The following is a 20,267-nucleotide window of genomic DNA, read 5'->3' as shown; positions in this document are numbered from 1 at the left end:
CCAATATGTGAGTCTACATGTAGACCTAAATGAACAAGAAACTCGTCCAATGGGTCAGAAGGCAGCAAAAAGAAAGGGAAAAGACAAAATAAATTCAGACATTATAGGTATGGCAACAAATTTGGGCAATGTGTTTACAAAGTTTACTGAGTATACAAGTATAAAAATGGCTAAAGTTAAAATGAAAAAAAAATAACTCAAAGTTGAGGAGATAAAAGCAAACACTGCCGAAATGAAAGCAAAAATTGTCTTAGCCAAAGTTTAACTAAAGGAATATGCAATCCTTTTGAATGACACTTCGTAAATGGCGGAAGAGCAATTTATCATCCACGAATATCTATGTCAAGAGATTAACCCTCTGTTTGGATGAGGTGAGCGAAGGTTCATTAACGGAAGGGGAAGGGAGGGGAATGGAGGGAAAGGGAAGGGAAGTAAAGTATTTATATTCTCCTTGTTTGGGAGGGAGGGAAGGTTCATTAATGTAACATGTGTTAACGTGTTTGGGAGAAAAGTGAGGGTAATGAAGGTTAAATATATAAAGTTACAAAATTACCCTCACTTTTATTAAAGACTTACATTCAAAAACCCAGTGCATCTTGCATACATTTGTTGGTTAAGATTTACGCATTCAAATAATTGTAACTCATTTGTTAAAGTCGGCATCGGTATCGTCATCGGCGTCGACGTCGACATTGAAGTCAATGTCGGTGTCGAAGTCGGCGTCGGTGTCGAAGTCATCGGCTACGTAAAAGTCGGTGTCTGTGTCAAAGTCGGAGTCGATGTCAACATCAAAGTCGGCGTCGGCGTCGACATCAAAGTCGGTGTCGGCATTGACGGAGTGTGAGCGTTGGGTGGTGTCAGTTGGACAATGCGAGTGTTTTTCGTCGTGATGCAAAGAATACCTAAAACAATGATTTTTAGAATTAATATAATTACTAAAACAGGGATAAAATTGGAATATAATTTTTTTTAATTCCCTTTACCCTTCCTTACACCCCAAATCGGGGTGTAAGAAATTCTTTCGTTTCATGGGTAAGGAAGGTTAAAGCTTACCCTTCCTTACCTTTCCTTTCCGTAGCTCACTTCTTCCCAAACGGGCTTTCAAGTTTCCCTTCCCCTTCTTTACCCTTCCCTCTCTTTCCCTCACTTCCTCCGAAACAGTGCGTAAGAGAGATGGAAAATGTAATTTTTATTTATTATAATATTTAATTATTATATTTTTCAATTAATGTAGTTTTTATTATTGTACTTTTTCAATTAAAAGAGCAATTCCTGATCAATTAATATAATCGTTGCAAAGTATCCGTTGGAATATAGTCATTGTAACATAACTGTTGATAAGAAAAAATAAATAGACACCTTGTGCTCTGCAATTCTTCATTCTAAGAATATTCCTTCAAAATGTCTCAATGTTCAAGTAGCACCAGCTTTGATTCGACAAGTGAAAATGAAGTCCAAGTTGAAGTTGTTGAGAAAGATTATGATATGAGGAATGAGTTAATGTCATTGTTATTTCAACTAAGTCGACAAATAGTTGAAGCATATCAAAATAATAATGAGATACGACAAAGGAGAAGGTTCATCCAAAGAAATCATGAAGTCGGACATGCAAGGCTCTTGAATGATTATTTCTCCACAAAGTCGGTGTATCCATATCAAATATTTCGAAGACGATTTCACATGCGAAGAGATTTATTTTGTCGCATAGTGAATGCACTTGAGAGTCATTCATCATATTTTCAGCAAAGGGGCAATGCTGCAAGAAGAAAAAGCTTGTCACCACTACAAAAATCACGGTCATGATTCACCAATTGGCTTATGGAGTCCTAGTCGACAATCTTGACAAGTACCTACGCATGGGTGAATCAACCGCCATCAAGTGTCTTTTCAAGTTCTGCGATTATGTGGTTGAAATATTTGGTGATCATGTTGGAGAAGGTCGAATGTTGATGATGTTCAATGTCTTCTTCAAATGCATGATGAGAGGCATGACTTCCTGGAATGTTGGGCAACCTTGATTGCATGCATTGGGAATGAAAAAATTATCCAGTTGCTTGGAAAAGATAGTTTACAAGAGGTCATGAATCACCAACAATCGTGCTTAAAGCGGTCGCATCTCAAGACTTGTGGATATGACATGCATTCTTTAGTATCATAAGTTCACGTAATGATATTAATGTGTTGTACGAATCTCCCATATTCAATAATGTCTTATAAGGAAATGCGCTGGAGATTAATTTCATGGTTAACAGGACTCAATATAAGGAGGGGTATTATCTAACCGATGAAATATATCCGGAATTGACTACTTTTGTGAAGGTTTTTCCTTGTCCAGAAGATCCTAAGAAGAGATTGTTTAAGGAAAGATAAGAGGCGGTAAGAAAAGATGTCGAACGAGTATTTGGGGTGCTCCAAGCTCAATGGGCAATTGTTAGATGTCTAGCTTGTTATTGGTACAAAAAAAAGTTAAACCATATTATGTTAGTATGTATTATTTTGCACAACATGATTGTTGAAGATGAGGGGAGGTCACGTGATAAATTGGTACAATGATGAAGGTGATGAACCCGCACAACTCGTCTAGGAATCCAACCAAGGATTTCATGATTATCTCCGGATAAATTTCAAACTACGTGACAGTCATGCGTATCACCAACTTCATGCCGACTTAGTTAAACATATGTGGTTATAATACAACAACAATTCTTAAATTAGTATTTATAGTTTCTATTTACATTTAATTTATATATTATTTTTAAATTTTATGCAAGTGTGATTTTTTTATATGTTGTGCTCCTCTTAAATTTATAATAATATTTTAGTTTTAAATAAATGACACTCATAAAATAAGGGAAAAAATATTCTATGTAATAAATATATTTAAAATTATTATTATTATTTATTTTAAATAATAATCATTTAAATTCTATAAAAAAAATTAAAATTATATTTATTTAATATAAAATAAGAATAAAAATGAATGAGTATGCAGTGGGACTTATAAATAATGAGTGTTAATATTAAAATGAATGTAATAGAATGAATATGTTAATATAATATGTATGTTGGTACTCCAAGGTTATTTTGATGTGATCAAACAAGTTAGGTTATGTCATGTTGTGTTTAATCCTATGTCTAAGTGTGCAGGAACTTAGGAGCACAGGATGTCGAGCAAAATATGCAGCTAACGAGAAGGACGACGCGAGAGAGAGCCGACAGGCTTGGTGTGTCTAAGGGAAGAGGTGCTGCGGAAGAGTACGTGGGCAGACGAGAATGAGACGAGCGACGTTTCCGAGGGATGAGAAGCTAGGAGCGGAAGCTTGTTCGAGAAGGCCGGAAGTTAGGATCGGGTGAGTTCTATTCCAGATGGTCGAGATCACCCAAGCAAGAGGAATCGGAGCGGAAGACCCGGACTGAGGCGAGCAAACCCCGAATGGAAGCCCCGGACTGGAAAATTTCAATTTGGTTGACTTTCCTGGTCCGAGCGCCCGGACTCCGGACGCCCAGAATAGGATTTTATCCGGATCACATTTGATCACAATCCATTACGAAGGGAATAAAATTTTATCCCCCTCTAGGCGCTTGGAACCCTTCCAGGCGCCCGAGCAGAGTTATATAAGTAGCCCTGCTCTCAAAGCTAAACAACAGCCAGAAATATCCAAACAACACTTGTGTGCTTTTCCTTTTCTGTTTTAGCTTCATCTTGTTGTGCGTTCATTGCTGTAAAAAGGCTTCCCCGTCTGAAGGAGATTTTTTTAGTGTGTTTTAACTTTCTTGGATTAACAACCTCCCCGGCCATAACTAAGTAACTTCTTGGTGCCTCTTTCTTTTAAATTTCTGTATTATTCTTTTATACAAGTGTTATATTAAGTTATAAGTTCGAGGAAGGTATTTTTGTTTGTTTTTGTGCAGGGGCTATTCACCTCCCTCTAACCGACTGCTAAAGATCTTAACAAGTGGTATCAGAGCTAAGATGCTTCAGGAGGACTAACCGCCAATCACCTAATCGATGGTTGGACCGAGCATATACCCATCGAAGTTCGAGGGGGAGTTTACGAGCTGGAAAAAGAGAATGTAGGTATTATTTAAAACCGATTCTGAATTGCTTTTAATAATGCAGTTTGTGTTTATAGCACTCAAAGGAAAGGAAGAATATCAGTGGACGAAGAAAGAGCAGACCGACTATGTGGCAAACGACAAAGCAGAGTTCCATCTGCTGAGTATCCTTCCACCACAAGAAGTCAACTGGATCGGTGCCTACGATTCAGCACAGGAGCTTTGGGAGAAGTTCCTTAAGCTACACGAAGGGACGTCCGAAGCCAAGCTCATAAGACGAGATCTGCTAAGGAACCAGTTAAGTAACATCAAATTGGAAGTAGAAGAAACCGTTGCACATCTTCACTCGAGAATGAAGGAACTCATCACCGGACTCACGAATCTTGAAAAAAAGATAAGCAACCGAGATTCAATAAGGCACGCGCTTAATGCATTTCTTAGAACTATAGAGTGAGCACTGCAAGAAAATTACTTTTTCGCAGCATGCTATTAACAACGCACATTAAAAGCACGCCGTTAATAATACTATTAACGGCGTGCATATTGATGTGCGCTGTTAATAGTATAAACTTATAGAGAAAAAAATTTACATCTAAGTATTAACAGTGCACATTAAAAATATGTTGTTAATATTATTATTAGCGACATGCATATTAACATGCGCTATGAATGATTAACAACAACAACAGCGTGTAAAAATTGATACGCTGCTCATGCATCCATTTATTATCAACAACATACGATACGCTGCGAATAAAACTGCAAAAAAGTGCACACATTTTTTTCCCACACCATTATTTTATTTCCCCCTCTCTCTCCTTATCTAGGTTTTTTCCCTCTTTCTCATCCCCGACTCTGCTCCCCGCTCCCCGCTCCCTGCAGATTCCTTTCTTGCTCCTCTTCAGCTCCCTGCCGACTCCTCTTCCGCTCCTCGCCGAGTCCTTTCCTATGACTCCTCGTTCTACGGCTCTTCTCCTCGCCGACTCTTCTCCCCGCCGACTGCTCCTTCTACGGCTCTTCTCCCCGCCGACTCTTCTCTCTATCGACCCTTCTCCTCTGAATCTTCTCCCCGTCGACTCCTCTCCCACGATTGCTCCACTGATCGTGTTCTCGTGATTGCTCCTGAACCATTTACTGCCGCAACTACTGTACGCCGTCGCTACAACCATCCTCATCATCTTCTGCAATAACATGGTCTGACATTCTTGTCTCGTTTCTTTGCATATGATCTTAAGACATACTTTTTATTATCTTTGGACAATTTTTTGTGCTTGAGTTTGTATCAGCTCTATGGTGTTGTGTCAATTATATGCATTCCCAATGATAGATCATTTTAGGGCGACCATGTGACTGTTGGTGTATGGCAACGGAAACACGAAAAAAAACTCTTAATATGATTGAAAAAGAGTCTGTTGACTCCTTTAGTAGCTATACTACTTCACGTACAGATTTTTCCCTTCTGACTTCCTATTAGAAGAAAACAAGTACTTATAGAGCTAATACAAAGTAATTATTTAATTGTCTTATACTTCCAAAGTAGAAGACTACATTTTCCTAAGTTTGAATATTGAATTCAACTCTTCCCATGACTTGTCGTTCAAACTTCATGTTGGTCAAGATTCCAAATTAAATGCCTTTTAACACCCCTCCGTAATTTGTGATCTTGACTTGTCTCTTGAACTTTTCGAATTTTTCGGAGGTAACTGCCTTTGTTAAAAAATCTGCCGGTTGATTATTGGTGTTGATGAACTCCATTGAGATTTCTTTTTCATTAACTAGCTCTCGGATGAAGTGATGACGAAGCTCAATATGCTTCGACCTTGCATGAAAAACGGGATTTTTCGTCATAGCAATTGTTGACATATTGTCGCAGAAAATCGTCGTTGGCTCTTTTTGTTCAAACTTCAAATCCTTCAAAATTCGTCTCAGCCAAACCCCTTTGCATGCTGCATCGGTGGCCGCGATGTATTCGGCTTCGGCTGACGATAAAGCAACAGATTTTTGCTTTTTTGAACTCCACGAGATAACCTTAGTGCCGAGACAAAAAATATATCCGGAAGTACTTTTGCGATCATCAACGGATCCCGCCCAATCGCTATCGGTGTAACCAACGAGCTTGCAACAGTCTTCTTTTTTAAATTCGATACCATGATCTTTAGTACCTTTCAAGTATCTCAAGATCCGCTTGGCCGAAGATAAATGAATTTTACTAGGTTCATTCATAAACCTTGAGAGAAGACTTACCGCATGAGTGATGTCCGGCCTCGTGTTGATATAAAGCAATGATCCAACCAGCTTTCGATAAGTTGTGGGATCAATTTTTTCCGCATCATCGTTAACATGCAACTTCTCATTTAATGCCATCGGAGTCGAGATTGGCTTGCAATGACTCATGTTGAATTTTTTGAGAAGATCTTCGACATACTTCTCTTGAGATAGAAAAATTCTTCCGAGGCTTTGCTTCACTTGAATTCCGAAAAAGTAACTTATCGAACCAAGGTCGGACATCGCGAATTTTTCCATCATATTCTTTTTGATTTCTTCAACCAAATTCGGGTTTGTACCAAAATATATAAGATCATCAACATAGAGACAAAGTACGAGAAAATCATTACCGACATTTTTCACGTACAGGGACGATTCACTTAGACTGCGTTTGAAGCCGCTTTCAATGAAGTATCCATTGATCTTGCTATTCCAAGCTCGTGGTGCTTGTTTTAGCCCGTATAGTGCTTTCTTCAAATGACAAACTTTCTCTTCTAGCCCTTTTGTCATGAACCCTTCCGGTTGATCGACATAGACCTCTTCTTCAATTTCACCATTTAAGAATGCCGACTTTACATCAAGTTGATAAACTTGCAATTCTAATTGGGCCGCCATTGCAAGAACAGTTCGAATAGTTTCGATTCGAGCAACTGGAGCATAAGTTTCCGTGAAGTCGATACCGGGTTGTTGAGAGTACCCTTTCGCCACGAGTCGAGCTTTATGCTTATGAATCGAGCCATCTTCGTTGAATTTGATTTTGAAGATCCACTTTAGTCCAATAGTTTTCTTTCCTTTAGGCAAATTGACGAGCTCCCATGTTTGATTCTTCTTGATAGTGCTCATTTCTTCATTCATGGCATTAACCCAATTTTTGTCTTTTGAAGCTTCTTCATAAGAATGCGGCTCACTAGCAAGTAAAGCTCGTTCGTAAATTTCAACTAGAGGTCGAGTCTTCTTTGGAGGGCTTTCTTCATCTGATTCAACTTCATTTCTGTGTTTTTCGCCATTTTCGACTTGAGAAGGACCGGCTTCAGTAGGTGATGGAGTTTCGTACTAGTCTGATTCTACTACTTGTTTCTCTTTGAAATCCCAAGAAGAACTCTCGTCAAATATCATGTCTCTTGAGACAATGATTTTAAGTGTGGAAGGATCTAGAAGCCGATAACCTTTTGATTCGTTGCTGTAGCCAATGAAAATGAGTTTTTGCCCTTTGCTGTCAAACTTTTCACGCCTTTGAGATGGAAGTAGAGCATAGGCTAGGCTACCGAAAATTTTTAAATGGTCCACCACCGGTTTCTTCTTGTGCCAAGCTTCATACGGAGTCATATTATGGACAGCTTTTGTTGGCGATCGATTCATGATATACGCAGCCGTATGCACCGCTTCAGCCCAATAAAGATTTGGAATGCCTTTATATTTTAACATGCTTCTCGCCATCTCTACAATCGTTCGATTTTTCCTCTCGGCCACACCGTTTTGTTGAGGAGTATAGCTTGTAGTCAATTGTCTCTTTATTCCATTGGCTTTGCAATACTCCGAGAATGGATTGCTCAAGTATTCTCCTCCTCGATCCGTTCTCAATGATTTGATTAGAAATCCACTTTCTCTTTCGGCTTGAGCTTTAAATTGCATGAATGTGGAAAAAGCTTCGGACTTTTGGTTGAGAAAATAAATCCACATCATCCTCGTGTAGTCATCAATAAAGAGAATGAAGTACCTCTTTCTTCCGGGTGTGGGAGTTTGCATCGGCCCGCAAATATCCGAATGGACAAGTTCTAATGGTGACTTTGCTTGCCAAGATGTTTTAGGAAATGGAAGCTTGTGCATTTTTCCGTATACGCAGCCCTCACATACTTTTCCGGATGGTTCGATCGAAGGAAGGCCTATCACCATATTTTTCTCTTTGAGAAGATTAAGAGCTCTATCATGAAGATGTCCGTATCACAAGTGCCAAAGAGAAGACAATTCCGCATTGTCGACTTTTAATGCTCGGTCTTCAACTAAAGGCATCGTGAGAGAGAACGTTTTATTTTTCATCTCGATATTTGTGACAATCACCTTGTTTGTTTTATCAAAAATTTGACATCTTCCATCATCAAAGAGAAATGAAAAATTCTTTTCCATAAGCTGACCAACACTAAGAAGATTGTGAGAAAGTTCAGGCACATAAAGAACATCAGTAATGAGTTTTTCTTTACCTTCTTTAGTTTGGACAGCAATATCTCCTTTTCCCTTTCCGCTTTTCCGGGAGCCATCTCCAAGAATGATTTGTGATGTTATGTTTGGATCCAGCTTCACAAAGGTATCACGATTTCCGGTCATATGGTTGCTACAACCACTATCCAAGTACCACACGCTCTTTGAAGGTTGATTTGCACTTGAGTAGAATAGAATTTCTTCTTTTGTTTCATTCGAAAATTTTGCTTCTTCTTTTCCTTTATTTTTCTCCTTATTCTGGAACCAGCAATCTCTTTGGGAATGATTCGGAATCTTACATCTTTTGCACTTGTGGAAGCAATCTTTAGACACGTGGTTCGTCTTCTTGCATATGATACAACCGCCATTGTTATCAGAATTTTGCGATTGCTTATTTTCCCTGTTGTTATTCCTCCACTTTCCTCTGTTGTTGTATTTGGATTTTGGTACTTGCTTTGACTCGAAGGCTTGTTCAGTTAACGAGTCGCTCGAACGATTTATTCGTTGCTCGTGGGCGAGAAGAGATCCCGTCAGTTCGTACATAGTTATTTTCGACAGATCCTTTGATTCTTCTATTGCAGCAGCTACATGATCGAACTTGGATGGAAGTGATCGTAACATTTTCCCGACCACTCTTTTGTCTTCGATTGTATCTCCGCAACTTTTGATTTGATTCACGATTTCAGCCGTTCGGGATGAAAAATCATGAACCATTTCTTGCTCTCCCATCTTGAGATTATCAAAGTTTCTCCATAGTGACTGGAGCTTTAAAGCAATCGTCTTTTCCGTGCCTTCGAATTCAAGTCGTAAAATCTCCCAAGCTTCAAGAGCACTTTTTACTCCGAAAATGCGAGGAAAGATGGTTTTACCGATGCCTTGCTGAATATATCGCAACGCCTTTGCATCTTTCTTTTTGAACTCTTTTTGTAGTTTAGCGAAATTCTCGTCACCTTCATCCGGTGGCGTGAGCTCTCCGTTAATCACCTCCCATAAATCAACGGACTCGAAAAAAGTTTCCATTTGGCTATTCCAATATTCATAATACTCGCCTTCGAAGATTGGAACTTGGCCTGGAGAGAATGTGAATAACGAACTTGACGCCATTTGAGAATTATTCACGCTCTGATACCAAATTTGTTGGTGTATGGCAACGGAAACACGAAAAAAAACTCTTAATATGATTGAAAAAGAGTCTGTTGACTCCTTTAGTAGCTATACTACTTCACGTACAGATTTTTCCCTTCTGACTTCCTATTAGAAGAAAACAAGTACTTATAGAGCTAATACAAAGTAATTATTTAATTGTCTTATACTTCCAAAGTAGAAGACTACATTTTCCTAAGTTTGAATATTGAATTCAACTCTTCCCATGACTTGTCGTTCAAACTTCATGTTGGCCAAAAATTATTATTTTGAAAGTTAGGGCATTTTTTGTAAGAATATGTATTGATGATGAAAAATGGTAAGTGGGGTTGATAATCTTTATCGTCTTAACCACTGTGTTTATTGGCATTATCATGATTGAGGGCCTGCAGAATTGACTGCTAATTTGCTATATGAATATATTTCAGAGTGCATGGAAATGTAGTCCAATTTATATCTTAATTGTAAATAAGGTTTTATTTCTTTGGGCGAATGGAGACAATAGTTTTTTCTTCTTCTCTGATGATTGAACACATGGTATTAAAACATGAATTATTCAAGAAGTAACATGAAGACCATGTATTACATCTTAAAAAATAGTAGATAAATATAGCCATGGAAACCCATATGCACCAGAACTTATCTATGACTTTGAGAGGTTGCTTCAAGACTGCATCCACTTTAGCTCCTTGGAAGGTTCATAGAACAACTAAAATTTCTCCAGAATTTCTACAATCAAGTTTGGTAGCAGTAGCATCTGATAGAATTGAGTGCGATATGGCATAAATGGTTAACGCAAATGTAGTTAGAACTAATGGAGAAAACTTAGTGTTAACTCTATAAATCATATCCCTTAAACAAAGCCAACCGATGAATATGACATACAAAAATATATTGGTCCATCAAGGTGATTTCCTTTAGCATCCTTATTACATTGTTATATACTAGTTAATTTTGCTAGTTCTCACTTCAATTAGAGATAACAAGTTAACAATGATTAGTCTGATACTAATTGCATGCTAGTATGCTATTTGCATGCGAATTGTTCTGACTTACGGATGAATCGATCATACTAATTGTGTATTTGCTGAAACTTATATGTATTATTGCATGTTACTTTTACAATACCTAATTTTGTTGGATTGCATTAACTCTATCATAAATGGCTATTGCTGATAGAAGTGTTGCATGAAGATCTAGATTGTATTCAATGAATTGTGTTGATGTGTGATTATCATTATGAGCGAATTTACTCTGGTGATGTTCTGGCACTTCATATAATTTTTAAGACATCCAAAGTTGTTTGATCAAATTAGATAATTTGGTTGTAGATATGCTGGATCTTATAATTCATAAATAGATGCTGAATCCTTAGTAGTACCTATATTCAAATTTGTGATTTTATGCTGAAATGTTGTTTTGGCATTTGATTTAATTTTGAAGCCATTGTTAGTTTAATCAAATCAGATGATGTGGTTGGGGATATTTTTATGTGAGTTGAAAAATAGATACCAAATCCAGAGGTGGCATTTATGATTATGTCCATGCTATTCAGTATTGTTTGATACTAATACTCTTTGATGGCGGTGTTTCTCCCGTAGGTGGAATAAGGATTCTTCACGGGAGTCTTTCACCCTAACTACTAATTTTGATTAGAAAAAAAAATGCAGAACCTGTAATGCAACTGGACACTGAGGCAATAGATGGATCCTACATTGAGTTCAAAGACATTGACTTAGTTTGGCATCATCAATAGGCTGATCCAGATTTAAGCTCTTGTTAGGCTAAAGAACTCCTGGATCACCTAGAAAATGTGCTTGCTAATGAGCCTATGGTTGTGAAAAGAGGCCAACATATAGTTGAAGTGAATTCCCGGGTATGTGGCTACATTATGTTCATTGTTTTACCAACTTTGTCAAAGATTTTTTCTTCTCATCTGAAGAAATAACCACTCTCAATGTCACATTATATTCCTAGTAACTCCATAATCAAGTAAAGGAGCATGTTTAAGATTGATTCCAATGTCACATTCCTAGTAACTCCGTAATCAAGTAAAGGCGCATGTTTAAGATGGATTTGACTATATTATGTGTCGCACAAGCATACATCTAACACATACCATTTTCATATAAAAGATGCATATTAGTGAATTTACAAGGGACGATGCTTTGAATTATCTATTATGAGATCAAAAAAATTGGATGTCAGATTCTAAACTAATTTTTTTTTCATCCTATGTTATTTAAGTTGAATACACATATCTAAGTATGTCATAATGTGAGAATTATTTGCAGGGGATGAACAAAGGTGTAGTTGTCGGAAATCTTTTGTAGACCATGTCAAGCATTGGAAAGCGTCTAGATTTTGTATTGTGCATCGGTGATGATCAGTCTGATGAAGATATGTTCGAGATCATTGTTAGTTCTGTGATTGATACATATTCTACTAATTTAAGTGGATTGAAAGTTTAATCATTGTTATATATGTACTAGTTAGTTTGTTAGAGATTTTGTATCTTGTTTTGGATTTCAGACCTTCTGATTTGGTATAATAATAAGCAATGATTTTTATTAATTTTGTGTGTGGATTAGACTTAAATTTACACTAAATTTGTTGTAAAAATTTGATTTATCATTTTCGTCAATGAAATTATTTTTTTTTTAATATAGATAAGAACATCAATAGTATACGTTTGCATGCTGCGGATTAGAATATTAACAACATGCATTTGCACGCTGTGAAAAATACATTTCGCAGCATGCGTTGCACACTGCAGAATGTGTTTTCCGTGGCATGCATTGCATGTTGCTAAATGTGTTTTTCGTAGTGTGCAAATGCACGTTGTTAATAACCTAGGACTTTTAACAGCTTTTAATTATGCAGCATGCAATGAATGCTACGGAAAGTGAATTTGCACGCTGCGAAAAATCATTTTTGTTGTAGTGGCATCATTAGTAAATGCTTACTATATATCTAAAGATTTAGAATCTGTTACCTTAGAAGAAATATTTTCAACATTTGAAGTCCATGAAACGAGATGTGCATATCTGAAGAAGGAGTCAAAGCACAACGTTGCCTTTAAGGCAAGGATGGACAAACAAGATTCAGAATCCTCTCTTGGCGACAAAGAAACGGTAATGATGGTAAGATAATTTAAAAAATTATTTAAATCTAGAAAAACTAATCATCTGCAGGGTAGAAAGAAAAGAACAATTAGATATTACCACTGTAATGAAGAATGACACGTTAAAGACAACTGTCCTAAGTTAAAGATCAAGGATAAGGACAAAGAAAAGAACAAGAAGCATGTCCAATCTAACAAGTACAAGACGCTAAAGGCGATGTGGGACAAAACATCGTCCGAATCAGAAGTTGAAGTTGTTGCTGGACTTACGTTAATGGAAACTCATCAAGATGGCGAAAACGAAGCAAGCTTGTTCGAAATAAGCATCGAGAGCATCGATGAAGGGGGAGCGACATCGGAAGAGAACAACAGTTCAGGGGGAGCTACGGATAACGAGATAGACAAGGTAAGTCAGGTATGATCTCTTCATCCAGATAAGTTATTTAAATTTGTTAAATTATTATCTAAAGACTGTTGCAAACTAGAAAAAGAAAATAAAGAAATAAAGTTAATTCTAGCTAAATCTTGTCTATTAGAAGATTTTAAAAAATTAAAATTAGAAAATAATGAATTGAAAATACAAGTAGAAGACTTGAAAAATCATGCATGCTTAAATGTTAAAAATCAAAATATTAGAAAATATAATAATTTGAACTGATATTTTAATTACTACAAGGGACAAATTAGGAAAATTTCTCAGAAATATATTCCTAAGAGATTTTTAATTAACCAATTGGCTAGAACCTATATTGAGTTCCAAAGTCTTGTCTAAATTGAACTTTAATTAGACTTAGGGCTTTCAGTAAGAAAATTGAATATTTGAATTTCCTTAAGATACTTTATCTAGAAAGTGGTTGTTGCTCCAATAACCAAGAAGGTCTAGTGCCTCGCCACAGCCTGGAAGCCAATTAATGAAATAAAATGTTTAATTAACTAACTTATAAAGCATTTAATTGTAATTAAATAATGCTTTAAATAGTTACTCAAATATTTTTTTCGGTATTTTTAACTTAGATTTTTTTTAATCTTAAAGTTTTTTTTTAAAAGTATCAGCTTTAGTTTACCAAAAATTATTTCTACAAAATTAGTTTTTGCAAATTGTTTAACTTAAGAAATTGTATTTGCAAAACTTAAAGTTTTTAAAATTATTTACATTGCAAATTATTTTCAAATTTTTTAAAAATTTTTAAAAACTTGATAAGTTTTTTTATTGGAAAACCAGAGTTTTTTTTATATATATAATTAAAAAACTTTTCTTATTTTTGAAAAGTTACCATTAGATTTTTTTGGTACCCCATTTTGTATGTGATCAAAGGGGGAGAAGGGAAGATTAAGTTGGGATGTAGTTTCAAGTTTTTCATTTTTTTCACTTTTATTGCAAAATTTATCTCTTTTACTTTATGTTAGTTTACCCTAACTTAACTTGGGTTGCTCACATCAAAAAGGGGGAGATTATTGGTACCCTAAGGTTGTTTTGATGTGATCAAACAAGTTAGGTTAGGTCATGTTGTATTTAATCCTGTGTCTAAGTGTGCAGGAACTTAGGAGCACAGGATGTCGAGCAAAAGACGCAGCTAGCGAGAAGGATGACAAGGGAGAGAGCCGGCGGGCTCGGTGCGTCTAAGGGTCAAGGTGCTGCGGAAGAGTACGCAGGTGGACGAGAAGGAGACGCGCAACATTTTCGAGGGATGAGAAGCCAGGAGCCAAAGTTTGCTTGAGAAGGTCGGAAGTTGGGTTCGGGTGAACCCTATTCCGGATGGCCAAGATCACCCAAGCAAGAGGAACATGAGCGAAAGACCCGAACTGAGGTGAGCGAAACCGAAGCGGGAAGGCTCGGACTCAGTCCAAGCACCTGGAATCGAATTTTATCTAGATCGCATTGACCATAATCCGTTGTGAAGGGGATAAAATTTTATCCCCGGCCAGTCCAAGTGCCTGAAACCCTTCCAGACGCCCCGAGTAGGGCTATATAAGCAGCCCTGCTCCTAAAGCTAAACAACAACCAGAAATATCCAAACAACACTTGTGCGCTTTTTCTTTTCTGTTTTAGTTTTATCTTGTTGTGTGTTCATTACTGTAAAAAGGCTTCTCCGCCTGAAAGAGATTTTTTTAGTGCGCTTTAACTACCTTAGATTAACAACCTCCCCGGTTGTAATTACCAAGTAACTTCTTGATGCCTCTTTCTTTTTAATTTCTTTATTATTCTTTTATGCAAGTGTTATATTAAGTTATAAGTTCGAGGAAGGTATTTTTGTTTGTTTTTGTTTAGGGAATATTCACACCCCCCCTCTAGTCGGTCGCCAAGGGTCCTAACAATGTAAGTAACATGTGAACCCCACAATTCATGAGTATTGATGTTAAAATGAATGTGAGAGAATGAATGTTTTAATATAATGAGTATGTGACGTATGCACCCTATACTTTTTAATGAGGTGGTGGGTGTTATAACACCCACCAATGTAGATTCTCTAATATGGAGTTTTGGGGAGGGTGGTTTTACACATAATTTTATCTTATTTTGTAGGAATTTATTTTTGAGATTTGAGTCTATGACTTCTAGATTACACGATAATAATTTTACTATTGCACTAAGATCTCCTTCATATTATTATAAAAATATAAAAAATTATATATAATAGTGGCTTTTGCCGGAGAAGAAGGAGGGCTGGAATTGCTATTAAGCCGGCTGGAAAATAACAAAAGAAAGGGAAATGAAGGATTATTATTCTTGGGAAGAGAAAGAATAAAAACGAACTTTTATTCGACACAGACAAGATAAAAACAATAAGCTATGTACCGTTGGGAAGATGAAGAAGAAGTCGCCCCTCAACCAAGAGCTAGTGAAGGTCCTCTTCAGGACTCAGTCTCTCAACCGAGAGCTAGTATTACCCTTTCGAGGGCTCAACCTCCCCTAAGTTGGGAGCTAGTATTATTGATGCAGGAGGGGATCCAAACAAGACAAGGCATGACAATGAGGCCTAATTGAACCCAAAATGGCTTGGTCATGTGGGCAAACACAACATGGGTTGAGAGAGATTTGAATCCACATCTTTTTGGGTTTACTTAATTGGTTATCTAATTTTATTAAGTTATGTTAATTTGTTCCTTAATTATAGCTAGCATTGTCCTTAACCCTAGCTAACCCTTTAAATAGACTTTTCCTATTTAAGTCCCTTAATCTTAAGGGACTAAGTCTCGTTGGTTAATTTTTCATTTAGATTTTGTGTTGGTTAATTTGTCCTTAATCTTAGGGGACTAAGTCTCATTGGTTAATTTTTCGTTTAAATTTTTTTGAGGGTTTTGAGAGCTATATAAACTTATGCTTAGATGATGCTTAGGACAAATTATTTTGATATTGAATCAATTGGTCTTGCTTAAGCCATATTACGGCTACATCTCTTTTTCTTTGCGCTCTTGATTTCATAATAGGTTTAAGATTAATTTTGGTTATTCCTTTTCTTTGTGTTACTTTTCTCTTGTTTTCTTATTAATCCTTCTGTAGCTTCATGCCCCAGAATAATATACATAGCTCGGCATCGGTTGGTATCAGAGCTCATTAAGATCCAACAGAGGGTCGTCGTGGTCGCAACAGGCAAGTTCCGAATGAGGAAGCCTTGCACCGTGATCATAGCACCCAAGATGAGATACTTGAAGATCTACAGAGACAAGCCTCATAGTTAACCCAACATTTAAAGGGCCGAGAACATTGTGGTGATCGTGACAGACATGTTCCAATTGAGGAAGCTTGATATCGAAATCACAGCGTTAATTATCATAAGATTTTTTCCTTTTTCTTTCAAAGACTCCTATCTCAATTATGCTAAAATCCGGGAACATCATGGAGACCTCAGATTTCAAGATAACCTACTCGAGTTTTTGGTACAAAACAAGAAACGGAGTTTGTTGATTGGATCAACGTAGTGGAACAAATTTTTTACCATGAAAAAGTGCCCAATCATATCATAATAAAATCAGGCTCTACCAAACTCAAGGGCTGAGTATCAATGTGGTGGGAGCAATTGAGACAATCACGTAAAAGATGAGCCAAAATCAAGATCATCGATTGGACCAAAATGAAAAAGAAGATAGAGAGACAATTGCTTCTATTTGGTTTCCCACAACCTTTGTCTCAACTGTTGGTACAGTTGACACCAATGGTCAAACTTATGCTTTGATAAATAACAAATGGTTAAAGTTAGGTTTTGTATGATCTGATATCTTTACCAAGTGTGCAGGAATTGATAGGTCTAAGATATGACACCAAGCTAAAATCTAGCTAGATCTGTTGGACGCGATAGCTGGTGGGAAGTCTAGATAAGTCAAGAAGTAATCTGATATCTGGCGGAAGTTCGGCTAGGTTTGCGAGACCTGACAGTTGGTCGAAATCCAGTTGGGTATATGGACCTGACAACTGGTGGGTCAAGAGACAAGTCAAGTATGACAAATAGTAAGTGATGTAAGTCACAGGAGGAAAGTGATCCAGTGAGAACGAGCCCCGGTTGGGAGTGTAGGCACTGATGCAATTTAGGTCCATTTTAGAAGTCTAAACTAAGACCATGATTAGATCCTGATTTGAGAAAGACATGATCTAATTAATAAATATTATTTTAACTGTGCTAACTTTGTTTTATAGAGTATATTTTATTTTATGGATTAACTATATTTTACAAGTTAAATGGTAAAAATTAGCCTCCGATGAACAATATCTGAGATGCTTTAAAGGTGCTCGGAGGCGCCTCTAATCAGCGCTGGGAGGCACCCTCATGAAGATAGAGTTTGCGACGTGGGGAGGCGCCCCTGATGAGTTCTTGGAGGCACCCTCGGACGGATAGGAATCAAAGTTCTGAAAGTGATTGAGTCTAAAGCTTTCAGGATCAGACTTGAGGTTGGAGGTTCCTCCAAGGAGGATTGGAGGTGCCATCAACAGGCAATAAAAGAGCCCTTCGACCGGCATTGAAGAAACACCTCTTCTACAAGCTTCAACAACTCTTCTATTGTTTCGACTAAGCTCTGCTACTGCGCTACTGCTCCGAGACATCCTACTGCTGCCAGCAGACAGATACATGAGCGTTCCCACCTCTACATCTTTCGTGTTGGTAATTTTAATTAAAGTAATTTATTTTACTATCTAAAAGGAAAGTATAGGCTATTGCACTTTCCTATTTTTTTCATACTTATATTCGATTCCCTCTTCTAAAGGTTTATAATGGATTACCCATCCATACGGTATGAAGAATCGTGGGTCTTGGAGTAGGAGTCGATGAAGGCTCCGAACCAAGTAAATCGCTTGTATTCTGTTTCCTTTTTGTTTCTATCTTCTTTTATTTCTACTACACTTTCTTTTAAAAAAAAAGATTTTTTTTTTAAATACACATTATTCACCCCTCCCCTCTCACGTGCCTTGATCCTACATCAACGATTTCACATGTTGAGGCGAGATACTACATTGATCATTGATTGTATGGAGGAGTTTGCTCAACATGATCTATACAAAATTAAGGAAAATATTGAACTAGTAAATGATCATTATGGAGCGGATGAAGTACTTGAAGATGATCCTTTATTCATTCTGGATTCATCTTTTGTCCAGCAAGGTAATTTTGAACTTCTTATCAAATTATATTAAGTAACTAATTGTAGACTATTTGAGGAAGACCTAGAAGGCAAGACCGGACAGATTTGTGATCCGATATACAATGATGACAGAATTGGTGAGGTGCAGTAACTATTTTCAGATTATGCTAAATTTATTTAAGAAAATCTTCCTCCTAGATTACCACCTATGGAAGTACCCGCAACAAATTGACCTTGTTTTGAGATCAAATTTGTCTCCTTCGTTTGTATATTGTATCAATTCCAAGATGGATAAACCCCTCTCATATCTAGAGGACAACAACACCTTTAGACTTTCATTTATGCCTAGCTTTGGCCTCTCCTTCTTTTTGTGGTTATATGGCCTCTCTATTTTTTTAGTTATATCTTGGAGGAGATGGATCTGTGAAACACATTAAAAATCATTCTGATGATCTTATTTTTGAGAGTAAATCTACTATAGATTCTTCTTCTTATGATAGCAGCAAGTGGGATCCTTCAAATAAAACTTCTAGTGACACTAAATTATTCAGACAATTTGATCTTGCTGCAAGCTATAAAAGCACATCAATACAGAGAGTTACATATTCGTATTCAATAATTGGTGTTGAGTTTTATGAGTGTGTGAGTCAGGAATTAATTATGTCAAAGAAGCTGGTCACTAAACAATTTCAAAGATAGAACACGTGGGAGAACTTTGTTCTTAACTAACAATCATGGCTGCTTACCCAGCATTTGTTCGGGTTGGAAGGTTGCAAACAAAGTCTCATATTGAAAATACATGGAAAAGATCATGGTTTTAAAAGTGAAAGATATTTCCATTGACATAAGGTCTTTTAGGTAAAAACAAAAAAACAAATCTATGAGGGCTTATACTCAAAGTGGACAATATCATACCCTTATGGAGATACTTAATTCTTTTAGTCATAACAATTGGTATTAGAGCTCGGACTGTCAGAAGGCCTAATAGCCGACTGTGCACAAGAGTTATAGTTTAATTAAGCCATGTGAGTAGAATATTGACCTTGAATAAAGAAGTGAGGACTCTTGTAAGTTGGATGGACCGAGGGGCACGAAGACCTAGTAAGTAACTTGGACTGAGGGCTAAGGAAATCCTAGTAGGTTTGGTGGACCAAGGGGGTAGGAAGAAATGGTTGGTTGAGGATCGCACGTCAAATAGAAAGACTTTTCGCTTGAGAGGGACCCTGTGGTCCTTCATTTAAGGGGGAATTGTTGAGGTTGTAAGGTTGCAAACAAAATTCTTCATTGGAAACATATGGAAAAGATCATGAATTTAAAAAGATAAAAATATCTCCATTGGCATAAAGAATTTTGGATAGAGCCCAAAAATAAATTCATAAGGGCTTATACCCAAAGTGGACAATATTATATCATTATGGAGATTATTGTTAGGATGTATACTAAAAGCCTAGCTTTTGGTATAAACATTTATCTAGAAATTGTTGGTTGCTACTCGGAAAACCTATAGGTTCCACTGTACAAAAATTTTGTACAAAGGTCTGAACCTTTTCCTAGCTACCATGTGTTCTTTTAAATTAAATTTTGGATCGCCTGCGGAACTTAACACGTTTGATCCAAAACTTAATCTATTTGTTCTTTTAGGTTTTGACTTGGATCTCCTGCGGAACTTAACACGTTCGACCCAAGTCTCCTTAAGTTATTAATTCCATTAAATATTAATTTCCATAAAAGGTTCCCAGTACTGACGTGGCGAGGCACATGGCCTTCTTGGATATGGGAGCAACCACCACCGACTAGACAAAACCTTTAATAGAAAGTTAATATTTAATTTCCTAAAATAACTTTAGGTTAACCAAAGAGAACAATCAAATCACAAGGAAAAGAAAGAAACAAAAGAACACAACTTCGA

General features: G+C 36.9%; 1 long non-coding RNA gene across 1 annotated transcript; it reads left to right on the top strand.

The window, feature by feature from the left end:
• Positions 1–4,817: 4,817 nt before the first annotated feature.
• LOC121997577 lies at positions 4,818–12,234 on the top strand. Its single transcript, XR_006116308.1, has 3 exons — positions 4,818–5,250; positions 11,331–11,536; positions 11,955–12,234. It is a non-coding gene; the product is annotated as an uncharacterized LOC121997577 (long non-coding RNA).
• The last annotated feature ends 8,033 nt before the right edge of the window (positions 12,235–20,267 follow it).

Source organism: Zingiber officinale, chromosome 6A (assembly GCF_018446385.1).
Source record: "Zingiber officinale cultivar Zhangliang chromosome 6A, Zo_v1.1, whole genome shotgun sequence".
Taxonomy (NCBI): Eukaryota; Viridiplantae; Streptophyta; class Magnoliopsida; order Zingiberales; family Zingiberaceae; genus Zingiber; species Zingiber officinale.
Note: the sequence above shows the minus strand (reverse complement) of the source record. Positions and strands in the feature narration are given on the sequence as shown.